Source organism: Lactuca saligna, chromosome 9 (assembly GCF_052625555.1).
Source record: "Lactuca saligna cultivar CGN05327 chromosome 9, ASM5262555v1, whole genome shotgun sequence".
Classification (NCBI taxonomy): domain Eukaryota; kingdom Viridiplantae; phylum Streptophyta; class Magnoliopsida; order Asterales; family Asteraceae; genus Lactuca; species Lactuca saligna.
In genome coordinates, this window is record NC_136425.1 from 156,437,933 (window position 1) to 156,460,139 (window position 22,207).

The window sequence follows — 22,207 nt, forward strand, 5'->3', positions numbered from 1 at the left end:
AAGGATTGAGAAATGGTTGCATTGAAATTTTAATTTAACTGATAATAGTCGTGTCATGTGTGATTTATACATCATCGCAAATGATAAGAAAGAAAATTTTGTTAAAGCTTACATAGTAAATGATCCTGCTGCTATGTCAAACGAGTTTGATAACATGTTTGATGCTCCTTAGATCAAACATCGGTGAATGACACATCAACAACCAAAAATGTGTCTTCTCTTGTAGCCACAATTCCTTTGTCATCAGCTAGAGAAATTGAAAAACATGTTAAAGTTAAGAACTTGCAAAGAATAAGCCATAACCAATTCCAATGACGAAGCATATTGTTTAAGAAATTCCAAGTTTCATCTCCTCCAAATTGAAGGAAAAGTTTCGGAATTTGTCCTACCTTTAGCATTTCCTGTGACACACAAGATGTTCCTCGGGCAAGCAATCCAAGGCCCACCAAAAAAAAGTAAACATGGTCTGTTAAACGATGGTAACTATCTTGTACATATTTTTTGCAAATAGATTACAAAAGTCTATTCGGTATGTAAATAATAGGTAACTACAGTTGACGACCATCTTTGAGTGGTTTCTTTTGGCGTATAGATCATTCAGATCTATGTATATACACCTCAAGTTTCTATATGAAATATCGACCTACTTCTACTTTTATTATGAAGTTTGCAAACTGAAATTACTACTTTATAATCATACATGTTTACTTTTCTTATTAATTTGTCTGTGTATATGAGCATTACTATATAAACCAACTTTCTTATACTATTAAGAAAAATATGTACATTAAAAAATGCAACTAACTTTTTGATAACTCTTTTACAGGATTGGATTATTTTTTTTTAATAAAATTATATTTACTTTTATTTTATAACAAAATTGTCATTGGATATGTATGTATGGTAATTCTATTATTACATTTATATACTTTACATTTTTGTGTAGATAGAAAAACTGTATTATTTGTCAAAGTCAAACCAATACGAAACATAAATGAAACAGTCATAGATTGCTAAACATTGATCATCTTACAAATAGAAAATAAATAAAATGTGGAATGACAAAATTAAAGACAATAAAATCATTTAAAATAAGAATTATCGAAGAATATGGTAGTTACGCTAAGCACTAAATTAATACAATTGTGCAGGAATCAATATGATAAAAGTGACAAAAATAAAAATAAGATGGGGAGAACGAGGATAGTCGTTCATAAAGATTCAAATAGAAACCAAAAAGCGAAAACGTAAAATTCCCAAACCACCCTTTAATAAGAGAAAAAATTGAAATTACAATGTTCCAAAAGAATGAAAGAACAATAGGATGTTTTAATAAACTAATAAACGAAAGTATGTTGTCATTTTTGCATTTAACTTATGTTGTTTCATCATTGTGTAGGACTTGCATTAGTGATAACAAAATACACAGGGGATGCCATCATACATTGCTTCAGTCGCTAGGTGAATCAACATTTGACAATACCTAAACGTTTGTGGGTTATGAAAATATAAATGAATCAAGATTACCACTTTTGATATATAAACATACAACACTTACTTAAGATGCATTCAAGAAAACATCAAAGATATTTTTAATGTTGAAAGAAAATAAAACATACCAATCAGGATGAAAATGTCAGACGGTATATTATCAAGAGTGAGTTTTGAGTCTTCTAATAGTGATGAACTTTATATGAGTATACTAGAGGATGTCGACATTAATTCGAGTATAGCTCTAATACAACAACTTTGTTATTTTGTATTCCAATATGCAAGAAATAACAATGTACTTCAATTGTATCTTTTGTTTCACATTCAAGGGTGAGTTTTGAGCCTTTAGTTAACTTGTGCTTTAAGGCAATATTTTTTTAAAAGCAATCCCAAAAACCCCCATTATGAAAATAAATTGTTTTTCATTTTTTTTTCACTACGTTTTATACTTTCAACATAATTTCATATTGTTCCTTCGGACTCTGAACCTTTGCAGTAACAACATCCATAAAATATTTAAGAATATTTATTGTCATTTGCAATATAAGATATACCGGTCAACGTCATTAAAAACGTATTTTTACCTAAACTCATTTAAAAATGTAGCTTGTTGAACAGTTCAGTAGGACCGTGATATATATATATATATATATATATATATATATATATATATATATATATATATATATATATATATATATATATATATATATATATATGTTTAGGTTCATTTGAAACCATTCTAATTTTGTATGACCGTGAGATAAAATCTAAAAATAATTTTAAAATGCAAAATAAATGGAAAAATACAAAAATAAAAAAATTTAAATATTATTTTCGGAACTTGAATTAACTAAAAAAAATAAAAAAAAATCCCGTTTTTTTTTTTTTTTTTTGAAAAATAAGTGAAATATTCTAATAGAATATTACACTGTACATATTTTAAAAAAATAATTTTAAAATGCAAAATAAATGGAAAAATCCAAAAATTCTTTTTTTAAATCTTATTTTCGGAACTTAAATTAACTAAAAAAAATAAACAAAAAAAATATCCCATTTTTTTTTTTAAATATGTGAAATATTCTAATAGAATATTACACTGTACATATTCTAAAAAATAATTTTAAAATGCAAAATAAATGGAAAAATCCAAAAAAAAAAATTAAATATTATTTTCAGAACTTGAATTAACTAAAAAAAATAAAGAAAATAAAAAAATACGTCTTACAGTCTCACAAAATTAGGCCGTCTCACATTAACCTCTAATATATATATATATATATATATATATATATATATATATATATATATATATATATATATATATATATATATATATATATATATATATATATATATGGGGATAAGGAATATACATTACAGCCCCACCTAAGCTCAGGTACTAAACCTCTAAAATATGTCGTTTTAACTTAGTAATTATACTCGATTTAGTTTTCACTTGGTAAATATATCGTCTCCAATAACATTTCTTCCCTCCAATATCGTTTTACCGTCCTTGTTTTCTTTCCTCTATTATCGTTTATTATTTCACCCTACTGAACAGTATTGTTTTCCATTGTCATGAAGGTCGAAAATAATCAATGTTCTTGCTTCCTTACCAAAACAATTATGTACATCATGAATCTATACATTCAAATGTTAATCGTGAATCCCCTAATCACAATCTTTATATAGTAAAACAACGTATTTTCATTAGGTTTAGTACCTAAGCTTAGGTGAGGCTGTAATGTATATTAATTTTTCCATATATATATATATATATATATATATATATATATATATATATATATATATATATATATATATATATATAGATCCGGTAAGAAATTTTTTTTGATAGGAAGGTAAGAAGTTTTTTTTCTACATATTTTTTGACGAACAAAATAAATGAATCACTAGATGATTCATTTGTAAGATGATTAATAAGAAAAAATTCCCAAAAAAACATCTTTATGATTCATTTTTAAGTAAATTAAGAAAAATTTATTTTTATAACAATTTTAGTGAATAACAACAAAATCATTGTATAAATGAATCCTCGAGATGTTTTTTTTGAGAATTTTTTCTTGTGAATCATCTTACAAATGAATAATCTAATGATTCATTTTGTTTGTTCGCGAAAAAAATATGTAGAAAAAAATTTCTTACCTTCCTACCATAATTTTTCTTTTTATTTGATATATATATATATATATATATATATATATATATATATATATATATATATATATATAAATATACCCTTAAGGGTATATAAGATTAGGTACCAAAACTCACCATACTATGTTGTTTTGTATCATATGTGTACATTGTAATTGTCCAATGTTCTTATAATTCAACTTCTAACTTTATTTACTTCTAAGATTTTTATAAATTTTACCTTTATCTTCCTCTTACATAATTTTCATTTTCAACTCTAATATATATAACCTAATAGGTGTTCGGCAAAAAGAAGTCATATAAGAGGAAAACAATAGTGAAATTTCGAAAATCTTCAAAGTAAATCAAGTTAAAGTTGAAGTTTTATAACATTATAATGAATATATCAAACAAAACAACTAATTATAGTGAATTTGGGTACCTAAGCTTATATACCTTAAGGGTATATTCACTTTTCCCATATATATATATATATATATATATATATATATATATATATATATATATATATATATATATATATATATATATATATATATATATATATATATATATATATATAGGTTCAGGTTCATTTGAGACCATTCTAATTTTGTGAAACCGTGAGACCAAATCTAAAAATAATTTTAAAATACAAAATAAATGGAAAAATCCAATTTTTTTTTAAATATTATTTTCGGAACTTGAATTAACTAAAAAAAAAAAAAAATTCCGTTTTTTTTTTTTTTTGAAAAATACGTGAAATATTCTAAATAGAATATTACACTGACATATTCTAAAAAATAATTTTGAAATGCAAAATAAATGGAAAAATATAAAAATTCTTTTTTTTTAAATATTATTTTCGGAACTTGAATTAACTAAAAAAAATAAAAAAAAATTCTATTTTTTTTGAAAAATACGTGAAATATTCTAAATAGAATATTACACTGTACATATTCTAAAAATAATTTTAAAATGCAAAATAAATGGAAAAATAAAAAAAAAATTTAAATATTATTTTCGGAACATGAATTAACTAAAAAAAAAAAATGTGTCTCACGGTATCACAAAATATAGGTGGTCTCAAATGAACCTAACCTTCTATATATATATATATATATATATATATATATATATATATATATATATATATATATATATATATATATATATATATATATATAGGGTTAGGTTATTTTGTTTTTACTAACTATTGTGTGCCAGAATGCACAGATCTGGACCACCGGATGGAATAAAATCAAAGGTCATGATCTGAGGGTCTATGATATTACAATAGGGTAACATATACCATATAATCACACAAATTTCAGCATAAGGGCATTTTAGTCAATTAAGACAAATTTAAAAAAGGAAAAATCGTGAATTATGGGATAATAAATGATTTTGATTTAAAAAAATCTGATTTTTTTTTTCAAATTAATTCAATTTCAAATGTAATTTGTAAGCATATACGATTTTATTCTATCAGAATGTCATTTTGTTAGAATGATATTCTGTAATTCTGTCAGAATGGTATACAACTATGAACATAATATTATAAACACATATTATCAAGATCAATAATTTTTAATGAATACAAATGTTATATAAGACGAAGTTTAGTAGTTTAGAATAAATAATTACATTCATTCTTAAAGAATACAACTATGAACATAAATTACATTCATTCTTGAAATCTCTTAAAAAAATATTGGCATTCTTGAAAGAATCCTCATTCACTTTCTTGTTTCGTTCCTAGATGTCTTGTGTATGTTTGACCTCTAAGCTACTTCAAAATATCTAGCATTCTATGAGATTGACATTTTGTAAGATTTGCATTCTGTCATAATTGTATTGCATGAGAATGATTTTATAGGAGCTACAAAAGGAGATAAACTCGAGGATGGTAAGTGATCCCTTGGCAAAACTTCAAACATCTGAAAAACATAAAAAACAAAAATCATGTAAAAACATCAGCTAATTGCAATACAACCCTTGCAGAATCATTCTTATGTGATTATACCGGAATTACAATTCTGGCAGAATCATTCATATGTGATTTCCAAGATGATAATACTCTCCACAGAATATTCTTAAAAAATAAAATAATTATTCTTACATAACGAAAAAATTGAAGATAAGAATAAACACCCAATAATTATTCTACAGAAATATTCTTATGTGATTTCCAGCACTTTATTTCATAATCGAAAAATGATTCCCTCTCTTTCAATATTGAAAGAAAATGAGAGTATTTCTAAATTTAAAGTATGATAGAATAACATAATTCACTGTTTTTATTTGGTTTACCTTGGGAGATTAGATGCACAACAATAAACATTTCATCGCTAACCATGAATACAATATGAGATTGTCATATTTCTCATTGGCATTTCATCAAACACTTTAAGGACACCCCCTAAATCACCACATTTTCTATGAATCATGCATGAAAAAAAAAATCCAATTAAGAACCATCAACATCAAATTCATATGAACAACAATATATTTCAACACCATTATAAAAATCTAAAACTAAAAGTTGAAATTCTAGAAATTGGCTAGTTGGAAGAACGAAGAAAAAAACCTGTTTTCTATGGAATGGAATTGTAAGTCTGGTAAATTAAATTGTAGAAATCTATTTGACCAACTATTGGAGATAGAAGCTAGCTTCGATTGGAGATGGATTCCTCGAGAATAACATCTTCATCTTGTCAACGGAATGGGAAAATAGATTTGCAGCTTCTGATCCACAGCTTCTTCTTCATTCGTCAATAAGAAAAGAAATTGGGAGGAGGTAGAAATAGAATACGTATCATATGAGAGGCTAGGGTTAAATAATTGGTCAAAGAGATTTTTATGGTAATTTCCATGAATTAAGGGATTTTATTTTAATTGTTATGCTAAAGTTACATAATTACCCTTATAACAATTTTTATTTATTTAATTATTCCTAAATTCCTATTGGTGCATTCATGCACACAATAGTTGCTAGAAATATTTGAACCTATATATATATATATATATATATATATATATATATATATATATATATATATATATATATATATATATATATATATATATATATATATATATATATATATATATATCACGGAAATGCATTCTTATCAACCGTACAACCAGTCAAAGTTCCAAACTTCGTGTTCCAACAACTCCTCCTTTCTCTCTCTCTCTTTCGCTTTCACAGGCATACAAATACACAAACTGCCGACTTGTTTTCATCAAATTCTCTTTCATTGACTCCATTTAAGTTAAACTCTGTTTCTCTCTCTCTCTCTCTCTCTCTCTCTCTCTCTCTCTCTCTCTCCGTGGAATTAATGGAGAAAACCGGAGGTGACTGGAAAGAAAAACAGGTAATACAATATCACTCCTTATTGGAACGGAAAACTCCACCGGAAGACGTCAAGCTCGCTGCAATCGCCGTTAGCCTGAATATACGTTTGAGATCAGCCGACATGGCTATCCCTATGCAAGAGCGTGCCCTTTGTCTCACCAGATCGCTCATCGATTCTTCCTCTTCGCGTCGTCCTAATCTCACTCTTCTCGCTCGTTCTCTCAAAAAGGTAATCAATCTCTCTCTCTCTCTCTCTCTCTCTCTGTATAATTCGATGAAGTATTTCGTGAACTGAATGTGAAAAACGGTAGGAGTTTGATCGGTGGTACGGACCGGCATGGCACTGTGTAGCGGGGAAGAGTTTCGGGTCGTTTGTGACGCACTCGCCGGGAGGATTTTTGTATTTCTCTGTGGATTCCTACTCTTTTCTTCTATTCAAAACAGAGGTTCATTTGATTTGCAACGATCTTCCGCCGCCTTGCCGTCGGTGAATTTCTCCGTTTTACATTCGGAACACTCGAAAATCGTATCAAATTAACCGATAGCTTCAGGTGAACTTTTTTTGAAAATTGACAAAACATTTGCCGCTTTGAGTTCGATTACTTTATAAATCTCCTTTCCACTTCCATTATTACGCCAGATTCTGCTTGTAATTAATGATCATACACGCTACAGTTGTGATTCATGTAAATGGAAAAAAAAACATAATTACTATTTTCTAATGGAGATGTTAGGGTTTGAATTTGAACTTCCGTTGATGATCCTTGGTACGATGTCACCGGAGCGCTTGCGCAAAATCGTGCCGGTGTCGGTGTAGGCCACCGGCCACCCGTAGTTTCTGTGGAAGTTGACTTTTTGTTTGTCGCTGGTCGGTGAAACCCCTGCTTTGATTTTCGAATATTTAATTTGGCATTTATTTTGTTGATACGTTTTAATTTAATTATTATATATTGTTGGTGTGTTTTAAATTGATTATTATGTATAAAAATCACCTTAAAAAAACGTGAGTTTATTCGAGGCCAAAACGTGTGGATTACTTTAATATAAAAATTAGGCAAACTATAGAAATTTAGTTAATTAAATTTTGTACTAAATGTGATCTCTATAATTTCGATTAAATTTTTTTTATTAGATATAATTTTGCTCATAATTTTTTTGGACAGATTTTAATCAGCAGACTTGAGCATTCAATTCTCAATTTTTGTATTCTTTATCAATCTAGTATAAACCTTTTAGTAATAATCCTATTATTACTAATATGATTATTTTGTTAAGATACAAATGCAAACGAAAATTATGATAATAAATCCCAAATAACATAAATATTTAAATTTCGTTCGTAGAAAAAGTATATTGGAACGCCACTAATTTTAACAAATATTTTGTAACGTCCAATTGCTTGTTTTATCTTTTCTTTTAGAAACGACGATTTTATAAACAACGAGCACCCCGCCAAAGAGAACGGCGATTTTATAAACAATGAGCACCCCGCCAAAGAGAAAGAGACGGGAAAAAAAAGAGAGACGGAAAAACAAAACAAACAAGAAACTTACAAGATATTAAAAGAACAACATGCTTAATCGTTCCAAATACAAACACCAAAATTACCCTTATATTTAACCTAATTGTACAGTGAACTGATAATGTAATCCGTCGTTTTGGAAGGGGGAGTGAACATGTTGTCATTTTTTGCTCTCTACACGCTCAAAAAAGACGATATATGATCATGATGATAATCATTCTCTTTTTAGCGCAATGACCCCAATTGGCAGCAAAATCAATGACCACCTTAACCGAGATGAAGCTTCGATTGTGAATGTTACACCATTTAAAGATCCAAAAAATGACCTCCTGGGCATAAGGACAGTCAACAAGATATGATCGCAAGAGTCGGTGCTAGTAGAGCAAAGGTGACAAGAAGAAGAGGAGATAAAGACACCTCTACAGGTAAGAGCAGTGGTGAAAGGAATACGATCCAAACAAGCTCTCCAAATGAAACAGGTAACTTTAAGGGGCACCACATTCAAATAGTTGGGTTGTCGACTCCGCAGGTAAGCTTAGAATCAATGGTATATTTGAGATTATTTACATAGAAATTTTCATCAGTGGCAAGAATGGAAATCCACCTATCTGCAAAGTTAGAGAGCTTAATATTACCAAGGACGCTGCAGACCGATCGTCAAGCCATAAACGAGTTTTAGACCCACACCCAACCTTGAATTTAATAACATGCTCGAGTTTAATATCAATTCTGTCAAGGTCATGGATGGTCTTGATAATGCTACCCCAAGTTCCAGGGATCGAGAGTTTAGCAGGCTTATCAACGTGTTTTCTTGCAAGATTATGGATATTGCTAATCACATGGCTCCAAAAACATGGTTGTTCGGATTTAAGCCGCCAAATCCACTTAAATAAGAGAGCGAGGTTTAAACTTCTCAAGGAACCAACCCCCAAGCCACCTTTTTCCTTGCTCGCCATAACAGTATCCCAATTAACCCAACAAAATTAATTTTTCTCAACGATCCCACCCTATAAAAAGGGCCTGCAAATTTTTTCCATATCATTTATAACATAAACGAGAGCTTTGAATTTAGAAAAATAATAAAGTGGCATACTCTCTAAAACAGATTTAACTAGGGTGAGTTGACCCCCGAAGGAGAGGGTCTTTGATTTCCAAGTAGAAAGCCTGTTATGAACCTGATTTTGTAAAATTGTCATTGGACAAGTCCCTGGCGACGTAGCATCGTTGGCATAGAAAAGGTGAGAAATAGATGGATCATTGTTAGGTGTTTGAATGCCCCGAAAGAAAGATGTATGGCAAGCACATCTCATAGTTGTGTTCAACCCCTCTATAGCAAGGATAAACAGGAAGGGGGGAAAGAGGTTCCCCTTGACGAACTCCCCTATAGATGGAGATTCGGTAGCCAGTGACTTGTTGATTAAAACCGAAGCTTACGAAGAGGCAAGACAACCACTAACCGAAAACCTCCAATGATTCCTAAAACTGGTTTGCTCGAGGATGGAGTCAAGGAAATGTCAATTAACATAGTGGAATGCTTTGTCAAAATCGACCTTGAAGAGAAATGTTTTCCATTTATTCTTTTTTTCCCAAGAGTAGATTTCGTTGATGATTAAAGGGCCATCCAGAATATTATGGCATGTTAGGTTCCGGAAGTTGTTGTGTCAATGTTGTAGTTTTTTTGAATTGGATTAGTCTTTGTTTTAATTTCGAATTCGTATGTTGTTTTCGGAATTTATATATCCTTTCAGGCTCTCTTTTCATGCCCTATATATAGAGAACTTGTTAGTAGAATAAGCATGGTTCTTAGGTGCATTTTTACAGAATAGTTTCGAACTGTTCTTCGGTGCATATTAATCAAATCAGATCTTATTTACTCGATGTTGTTTAAATCCTTTATCTCAGCTCTTTTGTTGACATTTTCGTTATATAAGCTTTCGTTCCTTAAATTCTATCAAGTGGTATCAGAGCTGGAGATCATGTGAACTTGTTTCAAATCGATTTTGAGTTAGGTGTTCTTCGTTTTTCTCATATTTACTTTTATTTCTAAATCGATTCCACAATTTCCAATTTCTCATATGCAAATTGATCTTAGATTTTAAATCTAACTCTTTCATATTCCCTTTTTACTCGATTTAAGTTTACAAATCTGATTCTATAAACTTTTCTTGTTAAAATGTCAAAAGAAGATTCTCATTCGTTCTCTTTCGATCTTCCAAGTAGTGTTGGTTCAATCACAAGGAATCTTATTCTCTTTTCAGAAGATTATGAAGTATGAGCTCTTCACTTTGAAGATTATGTGTTAGGAATTGAAACACATGGATCTAGCATTTGGCATGCAATCACAGAAGAAATATACAAATATTCCAAAACAAAGGTTGAAATCAAAACCCAAGCAGATTACAATGCTCTTATCACGGAAGAAGATGTTTGTAACACCTGTTCCATGTATTACTTAATTTATTTAATTTTAGGGTTTTTGGTGCGTGGACTTGGCGAGCTGGGAGTCCAACTCGTCGATTAGAGGCATTATTTATGGATGCAGGATCGGGACCTACTTGACAAGTCGGAAGGCCTTAACTCGGCGAGCGGGAGCTGTAAATAGAAACCCTAGTTTTCAGAGGTTTGCACCCTATTTAAAGGATTTATGGCTCCTTTTTAGCATCCCTCATCGTCCATACAGCCCAGAAAAAAACCCTAACCGCTTGTTGAGCTTACAAAAGTGTGCGTGAGCCATTTTCGGATATTTGTGAAGGATTTCAAAGCTTAAAGAGGAAGGAGGAAGGAGAGGAACAGTAGATCCAACATCTACTTTGTATTAGCCATCATTTTGAGGTATAAAGTCATCACCTTGATCTCTAGTTAATTAGATCCCTTCTCTTACCAGTAAATGACCTTTTTTGGGGCAAAATGGAGTCCAAACTCGGATTTGGACCTATCACAAGGATATGGTTCCAGATTTGGAGCCCTTTAGGTCCCCAAACATAAAGTTTCTCACTTTGTGTAGTCTAGCCACTTTCCTTGCACAAAAACCTTGTAAGAAGCCTAGTTTTAAAGATATAGCCTTGGAGGACCTTGCATGCACATAAAGTTTGCAACTTTATGTGGTATCTGCACTAGGAGAGATTGGATTTGGATTTGGGGACCTTAGATCCCACTGAAAAGGGCTGAACTTGAAGGAGACTCAAGGAACTCGTCGAGTCCCTAAGCTAACTCGACGAGTCGAGTAGGGTTTACTCGTTTTCGGTTTCATGAGTTTTTGGTTGTCATGCGTTTTCGGTTTCATGAGTTTTCGGTTGTTATGAGTTTTCGGGTTCACGAGTTTTCGATCTCATGAGTTTTCGGAGGGACTCAGCGAGTTACATAGGTAACTCGGCGAGTGGATGAATTACACATAAAACTTGACGAGTCGTTGGAGGTACTCGACGAGTTTAGGTCAACATGGACTGTTGACCTTGACAGTTGACCAGGGTTGACTTTAGGGATGTCTATGGGATTGTGACAAGTTAATCACATGATGATTATAGGAAGTTGAAGGGGAGTAGTGTGGGGGACATATCAGATCTGAGCTTATCAGCTCAACATTCAAGATGTGAGTCTTCTCACCATACTAATAGGTCTAAGGCACCAAGGATGAACCATTTTATGATAAAGGGTATACTTTTTGGGTAGAGATATGTGGTATACTTGTTGTAGAGATATGTGGTATGATACTTAGATATACATGATGTATTGCTAGCTATATGTGATACTTGCAGTGAAGACCATGGAGGGGAGCCCATGTCACTTGGATGTAAGACCATGTGGGGGAGCCCATGGCTGTCCAACAGGAAAAGGCCATGGGGGAAGCCCATGACACTTAGGTGTAAGACCATGTGGGGGAGCCCATGGCATCCTTATGCATGCATACATTGTAGAGATAGCTTTTATAGCTAATGTGTTATGTAGAGATAATTTTTATAGCTGATGTGGTAGAGGTAGCTTTTATAGCTAATATGATATGTGTTATGTGGATTGTGTGTGTGGTATAATCTGGGGAACTCACTAAGCGTTAGCTTACAGTTTGTATATTTGTTTTAGGTACATCCGAGCCTAAGGGCAAGGGCAGGGCTTGATTGCACGATGGGCACTCTCTCCCAAGCATTTTATGGGACACTCTGATGATGTGAAATAAATTTGTAATGATTATGAATTTTGAAAACAATTGTATTTGGAAACCTCATGTTTTGTGGGTGGGAGTATTTTGGTTAATTAAAAATGAAAATTTTCTTTGAAAAATTTGGGTCGCTACAATGTTCCAAATGATGAAAAGGAAAAATTAATGCGCAATCTAATGACCATGAGAATCATTCGATTCTCTCTTCCTCCAGATACTTTTCGATTGGTTAATTCGTATGATACAACAAAGAAGATTTGGGACAAATTAAAGGAATTGTATTATGGTGATGACGATTTGAAGCATTATGTGCAAACAACACTCTTGTCAGAATTTGGTTCTTTTAAGCAAAAGCCATATGAGAATTTGGAACAACCTATTAATCGTTTCAATCATCTTTTAAGCAGATTACTTAAAAATAATTTGCAACGTCAAGATATTGACTAAAAAATAACGTTCACAAACAGTCTCATATCGGAATGGAAGACAATCATGTCAACAGTCAATGCTCATGAACAATTCAAAAATTACTCTCTGGCAACATTAGTTGGAATTCTAAAGTCACATGAAGAAGAAGTCATGAAAGAAGCAAAACTCACTTCTAATGTTGGTTCATTGGCGTTAGTTACTAAAAGCGAAAAATAAAAGAAGTCGAAGGTAATAATTGAAGAATCTGAATCAGACAATTCTGATGATGAACTTTCAAAGGAAGATAAGGTGTTAATGGTGACGAATCCAAAGAAAATTTTCAAGAAAAGTTTCGCTCATTTCAAAAACAACTATCAAAACAGAGGAGATTCAGGAGGAAAAAATTATAAGCAAGGGAATTTAAGTTTAAAAAAGTCAAAAGAGGAAAGTTATAAAAGTTTCAAGAGGATGGAGAGAAGAAGGAGAAGAAGTTGCTTGGAGATTCTGGTTATGATTGTAACTATTGTCATGGTAAAAATCATTTCGCAAAAGAATGTATGATGCGGAAGATGAGTGAGAGGAAGGAAAAAAAAAATAAGGATGAAGCATATTATTTGCAAAAGATTGAGATACTTCGAAAGAAGGCTGCAAAAAAGCTAGTTCTGATGGTGCAAGAAGAAAGTGATGAAGGGAAGATAGAAGTTTGGTCAACTGATTCTGAAGATGAGGAAGTTAGGAGACCTACTCATGGAGTATGTTTTGTTGCTAAATCAGAAGAGAAAATAAAGGAAGGAAGGAGTCTGATGGTGCAAGGCATTCGTTCAGAAGAGAAAGGTTATTTCACTGATGGAGGGAATGCTACTGAAGGGGGAAAGCTTTATGACAATTGATTTTCTACGAAATCAATCAAATAGCAGGTAGTTGAGTGTGAGAAGCTTGTCGATAAGGTTTATTTTATCCTTAAATCTCTTAATATTCCTATCTCTTGTTATGATAATGAATTGAATGATTTAGGATATACGATTTCTGATTTTAGCGATAGCTTAAAGAGGGTTCGTATTAGTAATTCTAATATGAACGATAATCTTAGCAGGGTTTCTTTTAAGAATGAAGAGAGAAGAAAACAATTAGAAGCATTGGATATTGAGCTAAATAGAAGTAGGGATGATGTAATTCTACTTAAAATAGACAATGGGGTAATTCAAAAACAACACAACATATTTTTTCTGATTGCCAAATCTCGAATAATATAGTTTATCAGGCTATATCTTCCCAGTTTTGACTATATGTCTCTAAGTCCACCTGCGTTGTTCAACAATCGTAATTCTTTTGTACTGTCCTAGTGACACTGATTTTAGTATGAATGCAGACTTGTATACTTAATTAAATATTTTATTATTTATAAGTATAAACTCTTGGTCAGAGTATTTTAATCCCAATGTATTTATAGTTAGTATATCTTTTATGGGTTGATATACTCAATTCACTATAAACAATGCTCTGATACCAATCTGTCACACCCCAAAACCATGAATGGCGGAAACATTCTGGGGTGGAGGACGTCATGTACAGTATCACAACAATGAATAGTAGTAAACAAGCAACAACATCATCCATTGCATTAATAATATAATTTCATACATGTGTGTTCTGTCAAAGTTATAGACACCAAAAATATACATATCAAAATAAAAGATGAGTCTTGAACGAACTACATCTTCTCAAAAGCCTGGCACCTGTACTTGTCTAGTGGTGACTTGAGAATACAAGTTATTTTGAAAGCGAGTATCAACTTAATGCTGGTGAGATCATAAGTATATTAATGTTTGAGTTTGTATGAAAACGTTTGAAAGTTGTTTCTGTAAGATGTTTTGTATAATGTTTGAACTCCCCTAGAAAACCCTATGTTTTCTACTAACTGTAGCCTTCTACCAAGGCATCTCGTGTTCGTGTGTATGTCTCTTGTTAGAGTGTGTGTTTCCCAAATCTTACTATCATTAACCAAAAATATAGTTACTACATTACCGTGCATCGTGTGAATATTCACGAAGTGAATGTAATGGGAAAATATTACCGTACCGTAGTATTTGTAATAAGTGACTACCGTGGTACTAACTACCTTAAAACAAAAAGGTGTTCCAAATAACATGTGATCAACCTGTATCCTGCTATCGACTCTAGTAAAACGACGATGTAAGATGCTGTAACGATCCAAAATTTAAGACCAAAAATTTCTTTTAATAATTCACTACTCAAAGTAAAATCATCATTTCCAAAACATAATATGAGTAGAAGTTTTCAAAACACATGTTCATTATCAGAGTAAACATTCCTAGGCTGTCTAATATATGGTGTGTGTGCCATGAGATCACCCCGAGCTCTTCCCTCCGCTACCGGAAGTACTTGAAACAAAACTGAAAATCGTAAGCACGAAGCTTAGTGAGTTCCCCCATCATACCACATACCATACAAACACATAACATACATACTGCCAGGCTATTCTGGGGTGCCTGACTACCTGGTACGGCCATTCTGGGGTGCCGACCTACCCGTGTCAAGCCATTCTGGGGTGCTGACTACCCATCGGTCCTAACAACCGATCCTCGGGGACTGGTCCCCTCCTACTACCTCTATCGCATAACATAACAGGCCAGCATACAAACATATCATCACATACTGTCAGACATTTCTGGGGTGTCTGACTACCCTTCGGTCCTAACAACCGAACTCTACTACTATCACATATAACGTATCATGTTAGCATATAACATATCAGGTAGTAGCAAACCTAGATGATATCACAAAGACAATCATCTATCATATGTCTCCTACTGGTGGGCTGGCATTGTGGCCTTAGACCCACCGCTACTGGAAGGTAACTCACCTGCACTGGCTGAACTTGCTGATGGTCTCACTAGTTGCTGCCCGACAACTCACGGAACTCCTGCTCCCCTTGCTCCCCGAACTACCAATATCAATGCAACACTGAGTCTAACTGACCCCCGAAAGACAACCAAGTCCACCCTGGTCCAAGGTCAAAGTCCTGGTCAAAGTCAACCTTCCAGGTCAACCCTACTCGCCGAGTCACCCTACTGACTCGCCGAGTTCATAATGTTCAGATTCCTTCCATTCGCGACTCGACTCGCCGAGTCTACCGATTTCTGAGTCCAGACCTGTCCAACTCACTGAGTCTTCACCCGACTCACTGATTCGAGTCTCAACTCGAAGGTTTGGGGTTTCACGACCTGACTCGCCGAGTCCAAGAACAGACTCGTCGAGTACAAGGCAATCTTCATACGATTCGATGAGTTGTTCATCCCACTCGTCGAGTTTCTCCACAACTTCATGCTACTCGCCGAGTCCACCCAAAGGACTCGCCGAGTCCCTTTAGATCTCCTTACATGCAGAGGACATTTGAGTCATGCATGAACTCCAAACTGTAGATCCACCCTTCCCAAGCCTTTTCCCCACGTAAAGTTGCAAACTTTACATGTAGAGAAGGAGATCTAGGCAAAATATGCTATAAACTTGGGCTTAAGGAAAAAAGGCTCCATGATCCACTCAAGGGCTGATACTTTACGAAATTCTAGACCAAAATAAGCATGGATCTGAGGTAACAACCTCAGATCTGAATCTCTAGCTCAAAGGTTACTCTTAAGCCAAGAATGCCCAACACACACACAAAGATCTAGGTGCAAATGAGGGGAGATAGCAGCTTGTTACCTCCAAGATGAACACCACTGAAGTAGATCTCGGATCTACACCTCTTCCTTGAAGCAACCTACTTGATCTTCAAGTTCCTTTCCCCAAAGTTCCTTCCTCCAAGCTTTATCTCACAAATAATGGAAGCTCTTAAGAAATCAAGGGTGCACTGGTTATCTAGGGTGATATGGGGGCTGAGGGAGGGACATAACACCCTTTAAATAGGGTACAACTCCCGGGATTAGGGTTTTCCCCGTTCAGACCAGACTCGCCGAGTCGATCGCCTACTCCTCGACCCGGATCCCGCTTGGACTCGCCGAGTCCCTCCTTGGACTCGCCGAGTCTACCCTTAAAATTAGGGCTTTTCTTTCCTTTCTTGGCCTTCAAAACTTTGGGTGTTACAGACGCCGTAAGAAATGACATTTGGCACCCGTAAACTTGCAAGTCCCATTGTAGCGAGCAACAAGGTGTAGGATAGTCAATCCAGTATAGATCTATACGCAAACTCATACGCTCTCCAATTAAGGAGATTCGGGATACAAGAGCAGTCGTGGCAAGAAGTTCCATGACCTGCTCGATGGTTCACATAACTGCATAAATGTATATGTAATGAATATGCTAAATGAAAGTGTAATCTTTCTCTGTCTAGCCTGTATGTACTGAAATGTTCTGCGTGTGCTAGCTGTAATGTATGTTCTCTCTATCTAGCATGTATAGTAATGTACTATATGTACTACTCGAACTGACTCATGAATGAACTGACTCATTGTATGTTTCATTGTTCTAGTTATAGTATTAGTATTCTTCTGTGCTACCCCTATGGTAACTTAGTAATGATGTAACTGCTACGTATGAATCTGGAAGTATACCCTTGCTACCCAAGGGTACTGAATGAACTGGAAGGACCTTTATGACTATATATGTACACATGATATATAATTAATATTTAAATGACCTTCGGACGAATACCCGATATCCCACCAGACCACATCTCAAGCGCGAAAAGGAAATAGGGCGGGCAGGCCTTCCTAAAACTTTTAAACATTTCTTATATAAGTATACATACATAGACATGCAATTGATAATTAGTATAAAAGAGATTAAGTAAAAGTATTTGACAAGTAAAAGAGTTTGTAAAACAGTTTGAAACAATACGGTTTGATAAACAGTTTGAACGGTAAGAAATCACTGGTTTTGTAGTTATTAATCACATGTGATTGATGTAATAACTCTAAGTATTTAACTTGTATTCCCCCCATAAAGCATTTAAAAACATTTAAATCATTGGTTAAGGGGTATGAACTCACCTGTAGTGAGTGGTATGGATGAACTGAAGATGTAGGATCGCTAGGTGACAAGTGAAGTCTTGAACACACTTTATAACCCTAGTTAACATATAATACCACATATATGTATCCAATTAGTCTTAAACTACTAATTGATAATGTTAAGACATCCTAGAACATAATAAACACTTTACATAAGTGTTATAAGCCCTAAGGATTGCATCTAAGTTGTTGTGGGACAAGGCTAGTGAGTTTAGGGTTCCAAGGGACTTCATACTTCAGTTTACTCTCCATATAACCCCACACAAGGAGTTTACGGTCGTAAACTGTAACAACCCGCTATTTCAAGTCAGTAAAAAATCGAGTCCTGTAACCTCTTTGTGAAAGGAATTAGAATATCATCGAAAAATGAAGTATTCAAAAACTCTATTTGGAGTACACTATGTGGTAGTTATCGTCTTAAGGTTTCCAAACATATAAATAACACAAAAATCCGAGTTATAACGAAGAAGTTATGATCATTCTAAGTTTTACGACAAAAACAGGCAATACGAAGTTGTGTAAAAACGCAAAGTTTCAATAAAAAACTTTCCGACCTTAGGTGTCTAAATGAAAGTCGTAGATATCGTTAAACTACAAACATGCATAGAAAGAACGCTCAAATCGGACATCGTATGAATAAGTTATGAATTTTTAAAGAAATTCCTTAATCACGTCATTTTAATAAATAAATAATAAAAATAATTCCGGAATTTGCCAACGGAATCTAAATGAAAGTTGTAGATCGTAGTCTCACCTTCGCGGGGATATAAAGAACGTCAAAAACAGAGTTCGTATGAAGGAGATATGAATTTTCGAAGTTTGATAAATAATTTATATATATTTTTTAATTAAAACTTCGGTATTATCCGAAGGGGAGTCAGCGTCCTCATCCGAGGTACGCGCTGCGTACTCCTGTACGCCCCGCGTACCCGAGGAACTTGGCCTCAAACCGTCCACGTCGCCCTATGCGAGGCATCCGACCCGCCCGTCCGACCCGCTGTCCCATCCGACCCAACTGCCTGAGCCGTCCCATCCGAGGCCGAGGCAATCGAGGCTTCGGTCACGCATGACGTATGCGTACGCGCTGCGTACGAGCGTACACCCCGCGTACGAGACCTCTCAGCCCCCCTATAAATAGCATGCGAGGGTTCCCGGGAAAATGGCCAATTCTCTCTCCTTTTTCTTGTGTTTTACCTCGTTTTCCGTGCTCGCACTACCCCGAAGCCCTGGTCATTTTGTGCAAGTCCCGAAGGTCGATTTTTCTCCCGAGGAATCCCGAGATTTCCGAGGAAAATCCATTTCCCGAGACGAAACTCTGCCCGGTTTTCCATCTTGCTATCTTCAAACTTTCAAGTGAGTTTATACCCCTTTCAAACACACTTTAAATACATTTTAAATGCTTTTATACTCTTTTAGGGGGGAATACAAGTAAACATACGGTTATTATCGTGTATTTTATAAAGTTTCACTTCACTTGTTTTATCGAATAAATCACTTGGAACTCATTACTATTATGGAAAACTCTTGTCATACTTTGCGTGCATTAGACATTATACAAAGTATATAATGATTTCAAAGTAACTTTCATTGTTAAGTCGTTTTATACATTCTAAAAAATTATGATTTTTCTTTGTCAAACATTGTGAAAAAGGATAAACTTTGCATAGAAAACTATCATTTTAATACGGGCTTAGTTGAGAATCCATGAGACGTGTATATCTTCAAATGTTACTTTTCTTTATTAGAAAGTAATGCTGCAAGTCCTGTCTATAACCAGAGTCTCCCGTTGTCAAATGTGTATAGATCTATACGGGAAGTCATGATCCCGCGCCCTGACTGTTAGCTACAGTCTGTCTTTTGGGGTGACAGTTGTCATAACGCTGCGACGCCTGAAGAACGTCGTTACAGGCATATTATGTTTAGTATGTTTATAAAACTCATCGGATATACAATTATTATGGTATTATGCTTTTATGAACGAGTATCTATTAAAACTATTCTTCATCTAATAAAGGCGATCTTCGCAAAGTTTTACTATATAAAACTATGACACAACTTTTGAGAACGTCGGTTTCTTGCGATTTTTGGTCTTAGAGACTGCCATTTATGTTAGGAAAATAAGGGTTTCTCCTGCATACAAACCAAACAACTAATAGGAAAATAAGGGATTTTCCTGGTGTAATTATTTACAACTTATAACACGAACACTTATATGCATTTCGTACTTTTATAAGAAAATAAGGGTTTTTCTTGGAAAACACAACAACTCGTATCTCAACCATTAGGGAAAATATGGGATTTTCTGGATCTAATACATTCACTTTCAACACAACAAATCACAACTCTTTACATTTGAAATGTTACGTTTTCTGGAAAATATACACCCATTTTGGAATAGCATCCAATTTTTCTAAACTACTTATGAACTCACCAACTTAATTGTTGACACTTTTTCCTTGAAATAACTTGTATTCTCAGGGAACCGCTAAGCAGGTTTGGGAATCAACTTTTGGGATTAACGCGCTGGCGTTAATTACTTCTTTTGGATGATGTTTATGTATTTATCTTTTGAACATGTAATGAATACAATTATGTAAACATCTTGGAAACTTTAATATATATGGTGGTGTGTACTTTCCTTTCTATGAACTGTTATGATACTGAATATGACGTCCTCCACCCCCGAACGTTTCCGCCGTTCTGGTTTGGGGGTGTGACAGATTGGTATCAGAGCTTTGTTTATAGGGAATTAAGTATATCAAAACCATTCCTTTTTTATATACAACTATAAACTCAACTGGGCAAAAACACTCTGAGAAAAATTCATACTTTTGAAAGTAAACCTAATTAGTTTTAAGGTAAGCATGCACTCATTCTTATACTAATAACAGTTTCATAGTAAATAACTTTAGAAGTATTATAAATAAGTTGTGCAGCACAGGTACGCCTTGGGACATGTAATCGGAACTGGGAAGAATATAGCCTGATCAACTATATTTGTCCAAGAGCCGACTAACGTATGCCAAGGAGTGTCTGTAATGGACAACAAATTTAAAACTTACCAAAAGCATATCGCTAAAGAATATTGAGGGAGTATTCGAGTGCCGTCAACCATTAAACTTAAGGGTAAGTTTCATGTGCTCTAACTTATAGTAAACTTTTAACTCTATTTTCGTACAGTCTAAATGGCGGGATTCCATCACCCCAATGACCCCTACTACCCCAACCAAGGTAATGGAGGGTGGATTGAAGAAGATCCTGAAGAAGACGAAGAGCCTATAGAGTTGGAGGGAGGGGATGACTCTGGCACGGATTCGGAGCCAGAAATTATAAATCCACCAATCCCACAATCTCCCGTCCACGTGAGGAATTTCCAAGGACCCACTCCAGTGTGGGGAAGTCACCTCCATCATTGGAGCCAACAACAAAGCTTACACCCTCCTTACGGCATGTGCCGAGACTTCTATGATGTGAGAGGCGGGGGATCAGCCGACCGAGCACTTCCGGTCATGGTTGGCAAACTCGCCAACCAGTGCTATCAATCCGGAGTGCAAGCCAACCGAATCCGAGAGGTCAATGTGGAAGTACAAATCCACACGGCCGATATCAACCGCCTAGAGTTGTTGCAGAACGACATCCACATTCGCGCCGAAGCGTTTCAAGCACAAGCAAATGCGGCCTTCGCAGAATTAAGAGAACAACAAGCTGCGTTTGATAGACGCCTCATGGAGTCGAAGCAGTCCGACACGGAGTCGAGCTCCAAACGCAAAGCGCACCGCAAGTAGTACTTGCACAACTCTCAAATTTTGTTATAAATTAGGACTTCGGATAAAAGTATTATATTCTTTAAATTGTTCTGTAATCGGAGGCCTTTAGAAAGGCCAAGAAATTTTGTCTAGACCCCGCTGTAACACAACTATATGTTTAATATATATAAGGGTATACCCCTTTTCTTGTTGTTGTTAATCATGCGCAATTCGTTCGATTCATTGGTACATCTATTCAAACTTTACTTTCAAGCTCAAGACATTGTGTCAGTCAAACCCAACTTCTTAGAACTATTAGAAGTTAACTCAATATCA